Here is a 17,646-nt window from a genome sequence, read left to right on the forward strand (position 1 = left end):
TAATATTTGCTTTAAATGTTCATAAATGTAAAACTGTGCGATTCAAAATATTCAACTGGTCGCAAATGCAAAGGATCAACTCATACAAATTCCTAAGTGTAACAGTTTTTCGGGAAATGCAATGGATGATGATATAGGCTCAATCATGGGTTTAACTCGTGATAGACTGAGGTTCATTGGTAGAATACAAGGAAAACGCAGTCAGTCAACAAAAGAATCGACATACAAAACATTTGTGTGACACATCGTACAATATTACTCAAGTATGTTGAACCCATACCAAATAGGACTGACGCGGTATACTGAATGCATACAGAGAAGGGCTGTGCGAACAGTCACAGGTTTATTTGACCCAAAAGAGAGAGACGCGGATATGCTGAAGAAACTGAGCTAGCTGACGCTTCAGAGAGGCCCAAAATATTTTGAGAAAGCACAGAGGCGTTTAAACACTCTTTCAAGTAAATTGTATGGGAAGAATCCCCAATAACCAGTTGAATGTAATGTAAACTTTGGCATGCATTTAACAGCGTTTTGCTGAGTATATATGAAGGTGTCGAAATTTTTCTGAAACCATGGGAAGCTTCAGTTATAGATGGTCATTAACGAATTCCTTAAAAATTACCTCAGATACGTGTTAATAGATCGCGGAATGAACTGCATGGTGCACGAGGTAGCAGTGGAATGAGAAAGTTAAAGGAGTAGATAGAGATTTAAATTTACGTTTAAAACAATTGAAAGGATCGAGAGAAGAATGTACTAGCGCACAGTTTCGAGAAAATTAGTCTGATGACGATATATATTGTGGTTTCAACTGCACTACATGCTGTTAACATATTGTTGCATTTCTACTCCTAGGAAGGGATGATGGCTGTACGGATTGTTTTGCCTTATGGTAGTTTTCCTGTTATCTTTGGATGAAAACATTGCCATCCCACAGAGTAAACATGCCAGCTATGTTGAAATCTTATAACCAAATATAAAGATAGTTGTTTGCCGAGGACGTTAACCGTGTCTGTGATACATTTACTGGTGACAGTGACGCAGATCCTGATTACACGTGCGAGAACACATCAGTTATCGATAATTTGGGATCGTGGCTTGGCATTATATTTACACTAGTTTAAACTGAAATGTTTTATTAACATTTTGGGGAATTCGTTAACGGTATGAAGGAATAAATTAAATGTAAAATATATCAGTGATTTCCCGTAAAATTGTTACTTTCCATACGTCAGAAAAATGTTTTAGACACGTGTTACGGAGTCAGCATTGTTCTTACCCTAGAGTTGAACACTGTAGGTCAGCATCAATTTTATCCTTATTTAGTCCTCTACAAACGTTCGTGTGTGTCTACTTTTAGAAAGAATCTCAGTTTACATCCGCTGACGGAGAAGGAAGCAGCAGGTCACCAAGTAGACCACAATATACCAGAAAATAAGTTGCTAAGAAGGTGAGAAACACACAAAAAAGCAATGAAGGCGTGCTTTTGAGAAACTAAAAGCGGGAAATAATTTCTGAACACTCTAATGTGCAACTGTGCAGTTGTCATCTGAAGCGTGAAGAAAACTTCTCAAACGCGAAGAATGATAATTTTAAATACTTTTGAAAACTGGGTGGCTTTGACAGTTAAACTTCATATTTATATGGTGTTGTAAAATCGTATTCTGTGGAAAGGTGTCATGGTCAATTCTCACCGCAATTATTTCATATGCAAAAGTCATATAATTTCTTGGATGTATGTTCCGTCTATACAACTAATTGAAGGAAGGTTGGTTATTGTCTTACGCGTTTCGCTTTTTTTATTTGGAAAACATCTTCAGTGGTGATTTTGAGAGCTACTAACTCATACTTGTTTTTGTTAGTTTTTATGCTACAGCTGGCTAATTTCTGGCGTTCTTTCGCCCACATTTGTCACATCGCATGTATCTGAGGTGATTAGCTTGTAAAGTACTGCGAGGAAAGAAAGATTAAAAAAAAGTTCTGTGTTTCAGTGAAGAAAAATACAGGCGGATACTTTGTCAGTCGTATAACATCGGCCTTCAACTACTGTACAAAGATACACACTAGACTTGTGATAAACTGGACGTTGTACTCTGCAACCTGATGAGTAATGAAGATAAGAAGAAAGAGACCCTAAAAGAAAAGGAGATGTATGTGAGAGGAGATGAAGCATTGAGGAAGAAATTTCAAGAATTCTATGCAAAGCATAAGAATATCCCGAAAATCTGACCTGTAGCAAAGGCTACTCATGCGAAAACTTTGTTGTGGCTCCGCTTTTTATTCGCGCAGGATTTTGGTATATAATGTGAGCGTTCATGACTGCGCCACAGATGTCAGTTTTACGCTCATGCAGGACGAGTGGTAGCTGATAGAGGCAGCGACGAGACAAGTAACTGTTTCTGAGGCCAGCTAAAAAGTGGTGTTCTTACCTTGTTTTCTCACATTTCTTTGTAAAAAATGAAACTTATTTTCTGACACCTAGCTACACTTATATATCATTCAAACAGTGAATGTCTTAGTGTTAATACAGTAATAGTTCCAATTTGATTCTTGTGTTTACCAAGTTTGGTGTATTCTTCTATAATGTATGACAGTAAAAGTCACATATTTGCCCTCAAAAGTTTTGGAAGCGCTTTTTTATGAAGACAGTGCCAACACATAAAAGTAAAAGCAGTGTTGCAACTATAAAAATTTATAGGACTGACCAACGATTTCTAAATCAGGTAGCATATTACGTAGTTAAAAAAAGTGGAACCATCAGAGAAAAAGTTACAGTTAAGTCCGCTGTGAATTACAATCTATAGATTTAACTCAACATATAACATGCAATAGTATTTACACCTGAATGAAAGTTTTATTCATTATATTGCTGATACTGAGGGCTTTATACACGAATTTCGAGCACCACAGAAACGAAGAGGCGACTAATAGAGATCGCAGTAGTACCCTAGTGGAAAATGAAAAAAGTAGACACCTAAAACGTGTTAAAGGGAAATGATATTTGCTTGGTGAATTATTAGATGGTGTTTAGACATGATTCACTTTTACAAGGCTGCTATAGAACACTCACGAAGAATGTACGAAACGTGTAACTTTTCTGCCAGACGGATTGCCAAGAACCAGGCTGGGGAAGCCAAGCCTCCCGCCTTCCACTCAGTCGCAGGGGCTGTGGTGGTGAAGGGCGGTGGGGGGTGAGAGGGAGGGGCTGACACCACGGCGCCTTATCTGCCGAGAGCTGTTCGGGGCCTGGAGCCGGACCATGAAAGCGACGGAGAGAGATGCCGAGAAATTTGCCTCTAAGTAATACTGTCGGAACATGGAGATTAATACATGACGCAAGCCGCTTTCTCCTGTATCAGTTTTATTCAGTGTGTGTGTGTGTGTGTGTGTGTGTGTGTGTGTGTGTGTGTGTGTGTGTGCAGTGAGTGAAGTGTTATGAAACAATGTGTGTGTAGTGTGTGCAGTGACTGATAGTGAGATATGAGAGAACAATGTGGCATTGCATTATTTGATAACTTATTTGTAAAAAAAGGATTATGTACCAGGAGTAAATCTAATGATTGTCTGTAACTTGAAGTCTGTAAATATATGTGTGTACGAATTGGCTCATTTTAAATTGATCTAAATTTGTAAATACTTTGACATGTCCTATATCCTTGTGGAAAGAGATCTACGGATGAATAAAGGTATTACTACTATTACTACTACTACTACTACGTAAATAATTGCATAACATAACTCAGAATATCAGAGGTAGCGTTTACATAAAACACAAACACGTCAGTCACATCGTTGTCACTCGGATTTACTAGAGATATGATCCGTGCTTAGACCTGACGGCTTCACGTCAACCAGCAAAGACTAGGATGTTCATCTCCAAATCTCCGTCTCGATCATCTCCCTTCCATATTTCTATGAACTGAGAACACTTTGTAGACTAGTTCATTGCCGGTGCACTAACTTCCTTAGTGAGGGACGTGAACTCATAGCAAATAATGATCTTCTCGTCCCTCATCAGAGACGTTTACGTACGTGAAGCGGCACTGAGAAACACTTAGTGTCTACCACTTACTTCAGCCTGGCAGAACGTAAGAAGGGACCACAAGTGCGTCTAAGAATGTGGGCAGACTTAACAAACCGTCTTTTTTTAGTATTGATAGGATTTTATGTTTCATTGGCAATTAGTTGATGGTAGGAATGTCTTGTCAAGTCATCGCCATTTGGATGGAAAGGCCAAATTATTATAAATGTGACGTCCGTGTACAGATATAAACGATACCTCATAAGTATTTCTAGCAATTCAGGTAAGGCAGTTGGAGCTGACCATAAGAACGTGAGTTTGTAAGATGTGTATTCCGTGTTAAGAAACAAGCTACTATCGTAAATAGTTAGGTAAACCCCTCATACACTATGTGATCAAAAGTGTCCAAACACCCCCAAACACATATGTTTTTCATATTAGGAGCATTCTGCTGTCACCTACTGCCAAGTACTCTATTTCAACCTCCTTGGTCGTCATTAGACACTGTGAGAGACCAGAATGGGCGCTCTGCGAGACTCATGGATTACGAACGTGGTCAGGTGATTGGATGTCATTTGTGTCACACGTCTGTAAGCGAGATTTCCGCACTCCTAAACATCCCTGGTTCCACTGTTTCCGATGTGATAGTGAAGTGGAGCGTCATCTGCCGATGTGTGTAGTGCCAACATTATAACTCGGAGGCGGTGATGTTACGTTGTGGTCGTGTTTTTCATGGAATGCACGGACTGTGGCGGAGTGAATACACGACAATAACATATCTGTAATGGACTGGCCTGCACAGAGAAATGACCTGAATCCTATAGAACACTTTTGGGATGTTTTGGAATGCCGACTTCGTGCCTGGCCTCACCGATCGACATCGATGCCTCTCCTCAGTGCAGCATTCTCTGAAGAATCGGCTGCCATTCCCCAAGAAACCATCCAGCACCTGATTGAACGTACGCTTGCGAGACTGGATGTTATAAACAAGGGTTATTGAATTTCAGCACTTCCTATGCAGGGCGCCACGAACTTGTAAGTCATTTTCAGCCAGATGTCCGTATACTTTTGATCACATAGTGTATTTCTTGACAAATTATGTTGTATGTATATAGGTGCTTTAGAACGGCGCAACATCGAAATTGCAGTAGCAGAATAAACGTGTCTGCAGCCATAAGCGACAAAATACGCCCTTTAAACAATTAGTACAAGTAGCAGGTCAATATTACAAAAAAAAGTATCTGATTGGTATCGCGTTCAGTGCATGTACATGTTGAAACCACAAAGTAACAGCTCTTCTATTAACCCCGAAAACGGGAGCAAACGTCTCGATCTACCTTCGAAGTCGTTCTCAGCAGCAGAGCTGTTTCGCCAGGCCACAATAAGACCGTACATAGTAATTACTCGACCCCTTTTAGTATAGAGTCAGACGGTGAGCAGTGCTAAACGGAAGTTGGCGACCCTGGCGGGGATCCCTTTAGCGATGTGCGTTCCCGGAGGCCCGGTAAGGCGATCTCCGCCCTCGGGCTTGGCCCAGGTCACTCAGGTAAAAAGCCTGCGCAGTTCCCCTTTACCCGCGGGCCTGTTACCTTCTAATCGGTTTACCTCCGCTTCGATCCGAGCCTATGTTTTCCGCCCACCCGCAATTGACCCGCGGAGGCCGGGTTAACGGCCAGTACGAAAGGAAGTCGCTTTGCAGAGGCAAGTTCAAGAGAGAGAATGGCGTCTACGTCTTCATCCTCTGAGGAGAGCACAGTGCTGGAATATCGCTAGTTTAAGCTCCTCGGAGTGCGCTGTAAATAGTCCAATCTTGTCTTCACAGTCCCTATATTCTTCATACTGTTCTAAAGCTTTTGAAAGTCAGCTTTCTCTGGATAATATGCATCTATGCACAAACGACTGCAATTTAAGGTTTTTAAGCAGCACCGTAACACCCTTCCGTGGGACAAACAAACCTTTGGCAATTCGTGTTGCTTTTCGTTGTATGTAGTCAATATTCCAATTACGTACTGATGCCACATACGTGAGCTTATTTTAGGATGTCACACAGGAGAAATTTACAAGCAGTGCTTTGTAGACAAATTACATTTTCCTGGGTGGAGAACATTGCACCAAGAAGATAGTGCACTTACGGACACATGTTTTTTGGTCGGTAATTCAGTCTATCGTGTTAGAATGATAGGAAGGAATAAGCACTGCGTAACACCATAAGTAGCTTCTGTCATTTTCTTCAGTTATTGCTGTTCTTGACCGGAGATTGTGTTTTATGTAGCATTTTTAAATATTTAGAGTACGACACATATAAGTGCTGTATAATACACAGTGCTCTTCTTGTGGGGCAGCCGAGAATGTACAAGTCCGGTTTGTAAAATGAAGAAATAAAATAAAAAAATCGCACAACACTTGCTGAATCAGCAATATTTTTTGCGTAAACGACCGGTTTCGGAGCACTTAAAGTTCCATCGTCTGGTGTAAACTGTAATAATGGAAATGTTGTGTTACAAAACAGCGGAAGGGGGTCCTAAGGCTTTTCAAGAAATGACAGAAACAGGAGTATATAGTTAAGTTTCCTAAAATAAAGTAAAAGCGAGAGCACGACGCTGCTTAAAAATAAAGTCACTTAACCATGTTGTCATCCTCACCGCAATCTTGTCACTGAACGGAAGTTCCAAGTGAAAAGAGTAAACAGAGTTACCTAATTAAACCGCAATAAACCAGCATCACAAACGGACAACGAGAATCAACAGACCAATGTAACATGCTAAGTAGACAGGAAGAGAAAAAAGTCAATGTGTGGAATTTCTTACGTAAATTCCATAAATATCGTTCACCCTGCCGCCGTGACTGAGAACACTAACAGGAAACCGAAGCAATAGTAAATACTTGCTAATCGCGAATATTGAGGGCGCACATGGCCCATAGCGGAGGCGAGCCACGAAGCACATGTGTGATTCGTAAACTATTTATACCGGAAAAACAGAAATAAAAAAAAAGGCAGGTAGAGCCATCACAATCCTAGGGAGGAAGAGAATCTACAACCAGGAAAAAGATTACATTACATAGACACCTTAACTTGCATCAACAATTTCGTAATGAAGTGCAATATTTTTGTGATACAGGTCAGAGCGTTCATTAATAATATCTACAGGATGGAAATGGACTCTTCTTAGGATTTCAGTTTCTTCCAGGATGCTGAATATCCAAATGATGCCCTGCCATGATGTAAATTATTTCAGATTTTACTTGGTCACCCTTCTACTCTTCTGACGTTGAACTTTTGCCGCATGACAACATTGGGTTGAGTATGACCTCAGATGCTTAAGCGATTTTATTTGAAAATAACGCCATGCTCTCTCCGTTTTTTTACACTGATGTGCCAAAGAAACTGGTATAGGCATACGTATTCACATTCGGAGATATGTAAACAGAATACGGCACTGCGGTAGGCAAAGCATATATAAGACAACAAGTGTCTGACGCTCTAGTTAGATCGGTTACTGCTGCTACAATGAAGGCTTATAAATATTTAAGTGCGTTTGAATGTGGTGTTATAGTCTTTGCACGAGCGATGGAGTACAGCGTCTCCGAGGCAGCAATGAAGCGGGCGTTCCCATACGACTATTTCACGAGTGTACTATGAATATCAGGAATCAGGTAAAACATCAAATATCCGACATCGGTAAGGCCGAAAAAGATCCTGCAAGAACGGGACCAACGACGGTTCAGCGTGACAGAAGTGCAACCCTTCCGAAAATTGCCCCAGGTTTCAACGCTGGGCCATCGACAAGCGTCAGCGTGCGAACCATTCAATGAAGCGTCACCGATAATGGCTTTCGGAGCCGAAGGCTCACCCTTGTACCCTTGATGACTGCACTACACGAAGCCTTACGCCTAGCCTGGGCCATTCAGTACGGACATTGGACTGTTGATGACTGGAAACTTGTTGCCTGGTCGGAAGAGTCTCGTTTCAAATTGTATCGAGTCGACGAACGTGTACGGGTATGGAGACAATCCCATGCATCCATGGACCCAACATGTCAGCAGGGGTCTGTTCAAGCTGGTGGAAGCTATGTAATGGTGTGGGGCGTGTGCAGTTGGAGTAATACGGGACTCCTGATAAGCCATCTACGGCTCTGACAGGTGACACATACGTAAGCATCCTGTCTATGACCTGCATCCATTCATGTCCATTGTGCATTCCGAAGGACTTGGGCAATAGCAGCAAAATTGCTACAGAGTGGCTCTAGAAACATTCTTCTGAGCTTAAACACTTCCGTTCCCCACCGAACTCCCCAGACATGAATATTAGTGAGCATGTCTTGGGTGCCTTGCAATGTGCTGTTCAGAAGAGATCTCAACCCTCTCGTATTCTTACGGATTCATGGACAGCCCTGCAGGATTCATGGTGTCAGTTCCGTCCAGTACTACTTCAGACATTATTCGAGTCCATGGCACGTTGCATTGCGGCACTTCTGCATGCTTGCGGGGCCCTACACGATATTAGGGAGGTATACCAGAGCCTTCAGTGTATTTTAGAAATTTTAAATATGTGTTTCCGTATGTGACACTTTTTTTAAAAAGATTGAGGATTACCTATCATTGTTTTGTAACACCATATTTTCATTATTATAGATCACACCAGATGAAGGAAGTTTAAGTGTCCTGAAACAGGTAGCGTATGCAGCATAAAAGGTTCATTCAGCAACTATTACCTGCTTTCTTTATTTTGCAGAATGCTATGAAATATATTATGTTTGGATTGTATTTTACGGTAAGTAAAATTCTTTATATTTTTAAGACTAGAATGCAACGGGTAGATGATGAAGCTGTGCTTCGACCATTGTACAACATCTTGTATCTTGAAACAGAAGAAGGTCCTTTCCGATGAAACACGTAGCATTTCACGAGTTAACTGAGTTTCGTTAATGTTTTGACAATTTTACCCGTCTTAAAAATGGTAACTGGTGTTAGTTTCCAGTAGTTTCAGTTTCAAATTGTGCTTAAACTGTAACTGGTTTCTGGTAATAGGTCTGCTTTATTTGGTACCACCTACTGATTATTGGTGTGTAGTAGAGCAATGATGTGACAGATAGCGGTCTACATAAATACTGAAAAGGTTTTTTCGACTGCAACGCTTTTCAGATTCAGCAGAATAACTGTTCCTGGATACATAAATACGTTGTACCCTGCTTGACAATTACATAGGAAAGACTGAAACATGCCAAGGAACAACTGCTACTTGCTACATAACAACCGGCAACTGCTACGAGTCACCCGACCGATGATAGTAAAGGGATATGCAGAAAGTGGGAGATGTTAACTGCAACGAAGCCTGTATACGAACAGTCACGATTGTCGAAGAGCTGTCTGGCCGCCCGAAGGACGCCAAGGTCTCTCTACTGTAATCACGGTAACTGGCGTGTCCAAAAGTGTCATCTCGCATTTAGAAAAGGGCGAAGGACGCTGAAGTTGGAAAAAGTTATGCAAAAAGCATGCCGTTGCTCGTAGATGGGCCACCACACCGCAAGTTGTTCGATAAGTAGTCCTAGTGTCGAAACGGAACAGACATCTTACTCCTAGGAAGATCACTGGTGACCTGGCAACCGCTACCGGTACACGCTTCTCTGCCAAAAAGATATCGCAGAATGTACTTGTTTTTATGCTCGGAAGTCCTTTAAATGCATCTCACTTTAACCAAGCCATCGTCGAGAAAGAGTTCGTTGGTGTAGGGAGCATGTGTCAGCAACAGTAGTCTCGAGTGATGGACAAATTCCGCTTCACTGTGCAAGTTAATTTGGCCATCTGTTGGCATAGAAAAGAAGGGGGGGGGGGGGATACACGTTGCACACCAAAAAATTTTCATGAACGTCATCGGTATGAACAATGTGCTATGGTATGGGCAGGCATTATGCACAGTGGCCGAATACCGCTGTGTATATGAGCGCGATGTACCGTTACACAACAGCTGTCTTCCCGGGAGATTATTTTGATCAAAACCGCCTGTTTAGGGCTACGGTGTGTCCTGTTTTTCTGTTTATTAACGTCAATGTCCTCTCATATAGGTCCGTTGAGGTGAAAGTGAAGATGTTGAACGAATGAGTGGCCTGCGCACTCTCCGGACCGGAATACTGTAAATTAAGCATGGGATACCCGTGGCAGACGTGTTTCTCAACGAACACCCTCTCCCCGAAGCGTGCAAAAACTGAAAACTGACTTGACAGAGGAGTGGAACTATATGCCCCAAGGACTCAGAGCCGTGCTCACTCCGAACGATGCGTTTCCTTGAACTTGCCTGTATATCTGTGTTTGGTTTCCCGCCGTTGTTGCGGTTATGCCGTTGTTCTTCCTCCTTCTACGTGTGGAAGCAGCGATGTGTACCGATATTGCACCGTTTACCATCTTTGGTCTTGTACATATAGTTTCCGGCTAGGGGGTCTGCGGGCAGTCGGTCGGTTGATGCGGACTAGGGAGGATATCTCCGTGCGGTGCAGTCGGCTGGGTCCGCTAGCGGTCCTTGTACAGTGTCGGAGCGTGTCTGGAGCTATCCGATCGCTGCGAGTTTCGTTGCTCACCGACCCAGGATGTCAAAGTTGAGTGGTGTGTTGACTACCCAAGCCACGTCCGTTCATGTTGTGGCCGTTCGTTTCGGTGGTTCGCTGTTGGGGAGCTTTCCCTGTGAGCAACACCCAGTGTTTGTGGTCGTGAAATCGAGCCGCCGTGAGGTGTAAATAACTGTATTGGTTCACTACAATTCAAGTGCACAAGCGGAATTTTCTGCCTTGTGGCCGTTAGTGTTCTGGCTACTTGCCCTGGGCACTGACGTAAATTCAGGCAGTGTTCCTTTTTGGTGATGTTAACTATATTACTTTATTAAAAATTCAAGTCTACCAGCGGAATTTTCGGCCTTGTGGCCATTAGTGTTCCGGTTACCTGCCATGGACACTAACGTAATTTCAGGAAGCGTCCTTTCCTCACCTGTTGTCGCTGTCCAACATGGTGTGTAGTTTTGACAGCTTAATACATATTTCATTGTTGATAATCACGTCCGTAACAGTTTCGACTTGGAGTTTTTATGTATGAATTGGTGGCTACCAAGTCGTTTGGTCGGTCGGTCCGTGACTGTCTCGTGGTTTGATTACCGACGGAACGAGTTTAGTTGGGCCCACCACCTGTCTCACCTAAGTGAAAGTTAATGTTTCGAGTTCAGGCCAACCACCCCTCCCCCTCTCCCCTCTCAGCAGGGGCCTGAGTGCCGTTGTCTATACTGTCCTTTTTATGGGTGTTTAATGGTTTGTTGGTAATCTATTGTAGCCAATGCTTTAAAAGAAAAAAAATTATTGTGTTTTATGTAAATCAATTTATGTAAATCAATTATAGGCCTTCAGCCGCGTAAAACCTTGTTCTTAAATTTATTTACTGTCGTTGAGTTGCTTTTTTATTTAGTGTGTGTTCCCCCATTGAAAACTTAAAGGTTGAGGTATTTTTGAATTTTTGGAAAATCAACTGTAGGCCTTCAGCCGCGTAAAGCCATATTCTCACAATTTCCCCTTAAGCAAAAACATTGCGGTTTCCTGCCTTAAAAGATAATGGTAATATATTTTAAAATAATGAAATTTAATTGCGGCCTTCAGCCGTTTGTATTACACCTTGTATATGTTTGTTCTATCCACTTTTGCCTTGAGGCTTTCCGCGTAGCTGTGATAAAGATATGTATATATTTTAATTATTTTATTTGCAATTTTAACTTCCTGTCTTCAGTCACTTGAAATTTATCTTGTTGCTTTTTAAAATTTCTTGTTTGGAGGCCTTCAGCCGTGAAAGAATTGAATTTTGAAACTTGTAGTTGTAAAGATTCGGCTATGTGCCGTTTTGGTTTAAAGGCGTTATTAAATTACAACAAATTCCAATTTTGAAGTGAAACTAACCTACACCTTATTTGGCCCTTTCCACATTATTCTCACATGTTCTGCCCAGCAGGTTTAGCGGGCGTCTCAGACTCCTCAACAGTTTTGTAACCAGCATGAATAACAGGTGCAAAATGTGCATTAATGCCCGAGTTGGGAATATTCCTTATTGGAGAGTCTGATATCGACCTCTGTGTTTGAAGTCTGATCTGTGTCAAACATGAACGTTATTTTTCCTTTTTATCCTGCTTTCCCAGGTGATAAAATCAGTACAGGTTTTCGTTATAAATATAACACTCCACCTCTAGTACGTATGAACTGCGTTTCATGTCGTCCATCATTGCCTGTAATTATTCCTGTCTAAGAAAGTATCTGTTCCTTAGCAACTGTCAAGCAGTGTACTTTGTAAAATGTTTTTACATTGGGAAAATCATTTTCCGGAGTACATTTTGTAACTTCGTAATAAAAGATTGCAGTACATAAAAAGATAATGCATTCATTTAAAAACGGAATAAGAAAGTATATCAATCATCTAGTCTGAAAAGTGTCCCAAGTAACAACACTGCGTCCCATACACCAATGAAGCGAAGTCTTCCACCTTATTTACTTACGACTGAGCCTATGATTATGACATTTCATATTATTATAAACTCTCACCCATAAATGTTTCATTGTGTTGACTGATTCTAGTTGTCACAGTGATATTGTAATCGTAGAACACTATGTGTTCACTATCCGTCAGGTGTACAGTTTTACAGTTTTGAACAAAGCAAGTTCCCAGTCCTTACTCTCCTCGAAATCTTATCGGAATATTACTCAATATTTGTGGAGGTTCTCATAGACAATGTGCGACTAGCTACATTACACAGCAACTGCTGCGCTAATGTCTACATGTAAAGTGGAGAAAGCTATTGCGATGATACAACGCTTAAAAAAATCTTTCTTTCTCGAAGGCTGTACGTACATTTCAATACTTTGTCCTGCGTCTTCTACAAAAGCTATACACAAGGAATGCAAATAGTTTTTTCAAAGAAATTTCGGGCTTGCAGGTTGTCGTTAACTGTACTCTAGGATATTTCGACAGGGTACATGCAAGTATCCCTCACGTGACCCAAAGAAGACAGAAGAAGACTTCTCACATTCCGCAATTAATCAGCGTACTTCGTGTATTCCGTGCATGTGTCGAGGTCATGCTCAAAGTGTTCCCAGTCTAACTGTGGGGCAGCGCCATCTCTCTTGGAAGCCTGTGTGAGGCGCTTCGGAAATATACAATGTGGGAAAGGCTGACTGAGGTCCTTCCAGTTGTTATACGGTGATGGTTAATAGACGATGTGTAGGTCATTTCAGTCATGTGATCTTTGTATTCGCACCGTTATTTTCCAATCATTTCACGTACAGAATTTGTGGTGAATTATAACGTAAAGAATTCGTAGTAACCAGGCGTGTAGTAGCGCAAAGACCCGCAGCTCTTTCGTCTTTTGTAAAATGGAAGCTTATATCTATTCAATACGTTGCATGTTGTTTTCGATCATATCATTCTCTCCTGCGCTTGAGCTGTACGGAAGACACACGTGGATAAATGTAATTTCATGGCTTTTTCTGGAAGTTCATGTTACGTATGTTGATAATCCAGCTCGTTTTCGTGTTTTCTCCTCCCAATTTTTGAAAACAAATTAAAAGTTACATTTCAAATTCCTCTTAATTATTTTCCAAAACCCGTGATTCATTTGTTGCTGACCATAATACAGCTGGAATGTCATCTTTCAGACACTTGTAACTGCAGTCATGTTTCATCAGTGATAAGTCAGTGGGGAGCGAACAATCAAGAAGCAGCATGGCACTGGTTCACCACAGTAACAGTAAATATCACATCCGTAGTATTAGTTGTTAACAGCTGCCAAAAAGTAAGCTGATGCACAATGTTCCGGAATGCAGATGACATTGTAAGACTGCGTATTCTATTTCTGCTGCAATAGTGATGTATTTTGTGCAGTACATGATAGTGCAACATTCGCCATTTTCAACAGTATCCATTGATTTCGCTTTTGAAATACGTTGTGATCTAAATGGCTTGAAAAACATTTCAGTAATGATTCTTTTCGAGTCTATATTAAGTTACTGAGGGCATGTAAGGATTACAGTAGGAAAGACGAATGGTCGACTTCGGTTTATTGGGAGAATTTCAGGGAAATGTGATTTATCTGTAAAGGGAATTGCATATAGGACACTAGTACGACCCACACTTGAATAGTACTCGAGTGTTTGGTTTCAGCTCCAGGTTTGATTAAAGGAAAGGATCGATGCAATAGGGAGGCCGGCTGCTAGGTTTGTTATCGGTAGGTTTAAACAGCACATAAGTATTACGGAGATGCTTCAGAAACTCAAATGCGAATTCCTGGAGGGAAGGCGATGTTCTTTAACAGGAACACTGTTCATAAAATTTAGAAAACCATACTTGGCTGTAGAACGATTTCACTGCCGCAGCGTACTTTTCACCTGAGCACCAGAAAGATGAAGGAAATTAGGGCTCTTAAGGAAGGACGCCAATAGCCAGTTGTCATTCCCTCGCTCCGTTTTCAAGTGGAACAGGAAGGAGAATGACTACGATTGTTACAGCATACCATCCGCCACGTACCTTACTGTAGCTTGCGGAATGTGTATCTACTGTAGCTGTAGATATAGATGAGGAAACATCCTCGTGGAATGCTTTTGCCTATAAGCTGAAAATGCAGACATTGTCTAAATTTTGCATAGGATTTCATGACTGATAACCTAATATTTAATGCTAAATTATCTAAGCATACGTGCACGTAAGTGTGCTGTAGCATCTTCATTAATTATTTTTGATCACGTCAAGTTTTAATTTGGTTACTGGATCGTAAATATTCGTATTATATAGCATAGCTTAGTATACACTATGTGATCAAAAGTATCAGGTCACATGGCTTACAAGTGCGTGGCGCCCTCCATCAGTAATGCTGGAATTCAATATGGTGTTGGTCCACCCTTAGCCTAGATGACAGCTTCCACTTCGCAAGCATACGTTCAATCAGGTCCTGGGAGGTTTCTTGGAGAATAGCAGCCCATTCTTCACGGAATGCTGCACTGAAGAGAAGTATCGATGTCGGTCGGTGAGGCCTGGCACGAAGACGGCATTCCAAAATATCCCAAAGTTGTTCTATAGGATTCAGGTCAGGACTCTGTGCAGGCCGGTCCATTTCATATATGTTATTGTCGTGTAACCACTCCACCACAGGCCGTGAATTATGAACAGGTGCTCGATCGTGTTGAAAGATGCAATCACCAACCCTGAATTGCTCTTCAACAGCGGGAAGCAAGAATGTGCTTAAAACATCGATGTAGACCTGTGCTCAGATAGTGGCACGCAAAACAACAATGAGTGCAAGTTCCCTTCATGAAAAGCGCGACCACACCATAACACCACCGCCTCCGAATTTTACTGCTGGCACTACACACGCTGCCGGATGACGCTCACCGCGCATTCGCCACACCCACTCCCCCCCCCCCCCCCCCCCATCTGATCGCCACGTTGTGTACCGTAATTCGTTACTCCACAAAACGTTTTTCCCTGTTCAGTCATCCAATGTTTGCGCTCTTTACATCAAGCAAGGCGTCGTTTGGCATTTACCGGCTTGATGTGTGGCTTATGAGCAGGCGCTCGACCATGAAACCCAAGTTTTCTCACCTCCTGCCTAACTGTTTTAATACTTACTGTGGATCCTGATGCAGTTTCGAGTTCTTGTATGATAGTCTACACAGATGTCTGCCTGTTACACATTACCACACTCTTCAACTGTCGGCGCTCTCTGTCAGCCAACAGACGAGGTCAGCCTGTACGCTTTTGTTTTGTACGTGTCCCATCATGTTTCCACTTCACAATCACAGCGGAACCAATGGACCTATGGATGTTTAGTAGTATGGTAATCTCGCGTACAGAAGTATGACACAAATGACACCCACTCACCTGACCACGTTCGAAGTCTCTGAGTTTCACGGAGAGTTAAATGGTTCAAATGGCTCTGAGCACTATGGGACTCAACTTCTGAGGTCATTAGTCCCCTAGAACTTAGAACTAGTTAAACCTAACTAACCTAAGGACATCACAAACATCCATGCCCGAGGCAGGATTCGAACCTGCGACCGTAGCGGTCTTGCGGTTCCAGACTGCAGCGCCTTTAACCGCACGGCCACTTCGGCCGGCCCCACGGAGAGTTACATTGTGGTCTCTCACGTTGTCTAATGAATACTGAGGCCGCTGATATGAAGTACCTGGCAGTAGTTGACAATGAAATGCACCTAATATGAAAAACGTAGGTTTTTGGGGGTGTCAGGGTACTTTTGATCACTTAGGTATAAAGGAGAGGCAACAGTCTAATGAAGGAGCAAGTCGGAAATCTGTTAACACAAGTAAATCCTCACTTCGTAAGAATCGAACCCCCATATACAAAGAGGGGATACCTTGTAACATCGTGTCTGACCCGCTTTAGCAAGCAGTAGCGCCACATCTAGACGTGTCATGGACTCAACAAGTCGTTGGAAGTCCCCTGCAGCAATACTGGGACATGCTATCTCTGCAGCCATTCGCAATTCCGAAAATGTTGCCGGTGCTGGATTTTGTGCACGAACTGCGTTCTCAGTTATGTCCCATAAATGTTCGATAAGTTTAAAGATGGCCAGATGACTTTCTAGAATTGTTCTCAATTTTTTTCAAACGAATTGCGAACAATTGTGGCTCGGTCATATGGTGCACTGTCATCCATAAAAATTCCATTGTTGTCTGAGTAGTAGTAATAGTAGTAGTAGTAGCTTTATTCGTCCGCAGATATCTTTTTACAAGGATATAGGAGATGTTAAAATTATTTACAAGTTTAGACCAATTTAAAATAAGCTAATTCATGAACACAAACATTTACAGACTTCTAGTTAGAGACAGTCATTAGATTTACTCCTGGTACTCAATACTTCTTTTACAAATAACTTATTAAATAATGCAATGCCACTCTGTTCTCTCATATTTGACTATCAGTCACTTCAATCACTATACACACATTGTTTTATAACACTTCACTCACTACACAAACAAACAAACACACACACACTGGTTATCACTGGGCCATTTTCTCAACCGGAAAGTCCTATTTGCTATCCTGTGAAACTTAGTCAGCATCCCTCTATAATGAGTGAGATGCTGAGGTCAGAAAGAGGACGAGGTGTCAGTATTGTGCTGTGCATAGCTTCGGGGTAAGATTTTCTTGAAAAGGCAGAAATAAGGAAAAAAACATAGTGTAAAGATGTTATGTGGAATATTGGATGATTTATAATCATTATTATTATTTATTTGTATAACTTTTTTTTTTACCAAACTCCTACTCTGTTTTATCTAAGTAATCCTTCAATGCATAAAATATATTGCGTAACAGGTACTTTTTGCTGTCTTTTTAGATAAGTGTGTTTTTATAATTTGCTTAATCTCTTTTGTTAGTTTATTGTACAGTTTTATTCCTTGGTAGAAAACGCTGTTTTGAATATTTTATTTAATTTTTCTTGGTAAATGTAAGTTGAGTCTTGCTCTTGTTCCATGGTCATTACCAACGATATTTTTGATGTGCGCAACTGACTGCAAAATGTATTCACACGGAGCAGTTAAAAAGAAAATGTGGTGCCGAAGCCATAATACCTGGACTGTGGCGCAGTAATTTG

Source organism: Schistocerca serialis, chromosome 2 (assembly GCF_023864345.2).
Source record: "Schistocerca serialis cubense isolate TAMUIC-IGC-003099 chromosome 2, iqSchSeri2.2, whole genome shotgun sequence".
Taxonomy (NCBI): Eukaryota; Metazoa; Arthropoda; class Insecta; order Orthoptera; family Acrididae; genus Schistocerca; species Schistocerca serialis.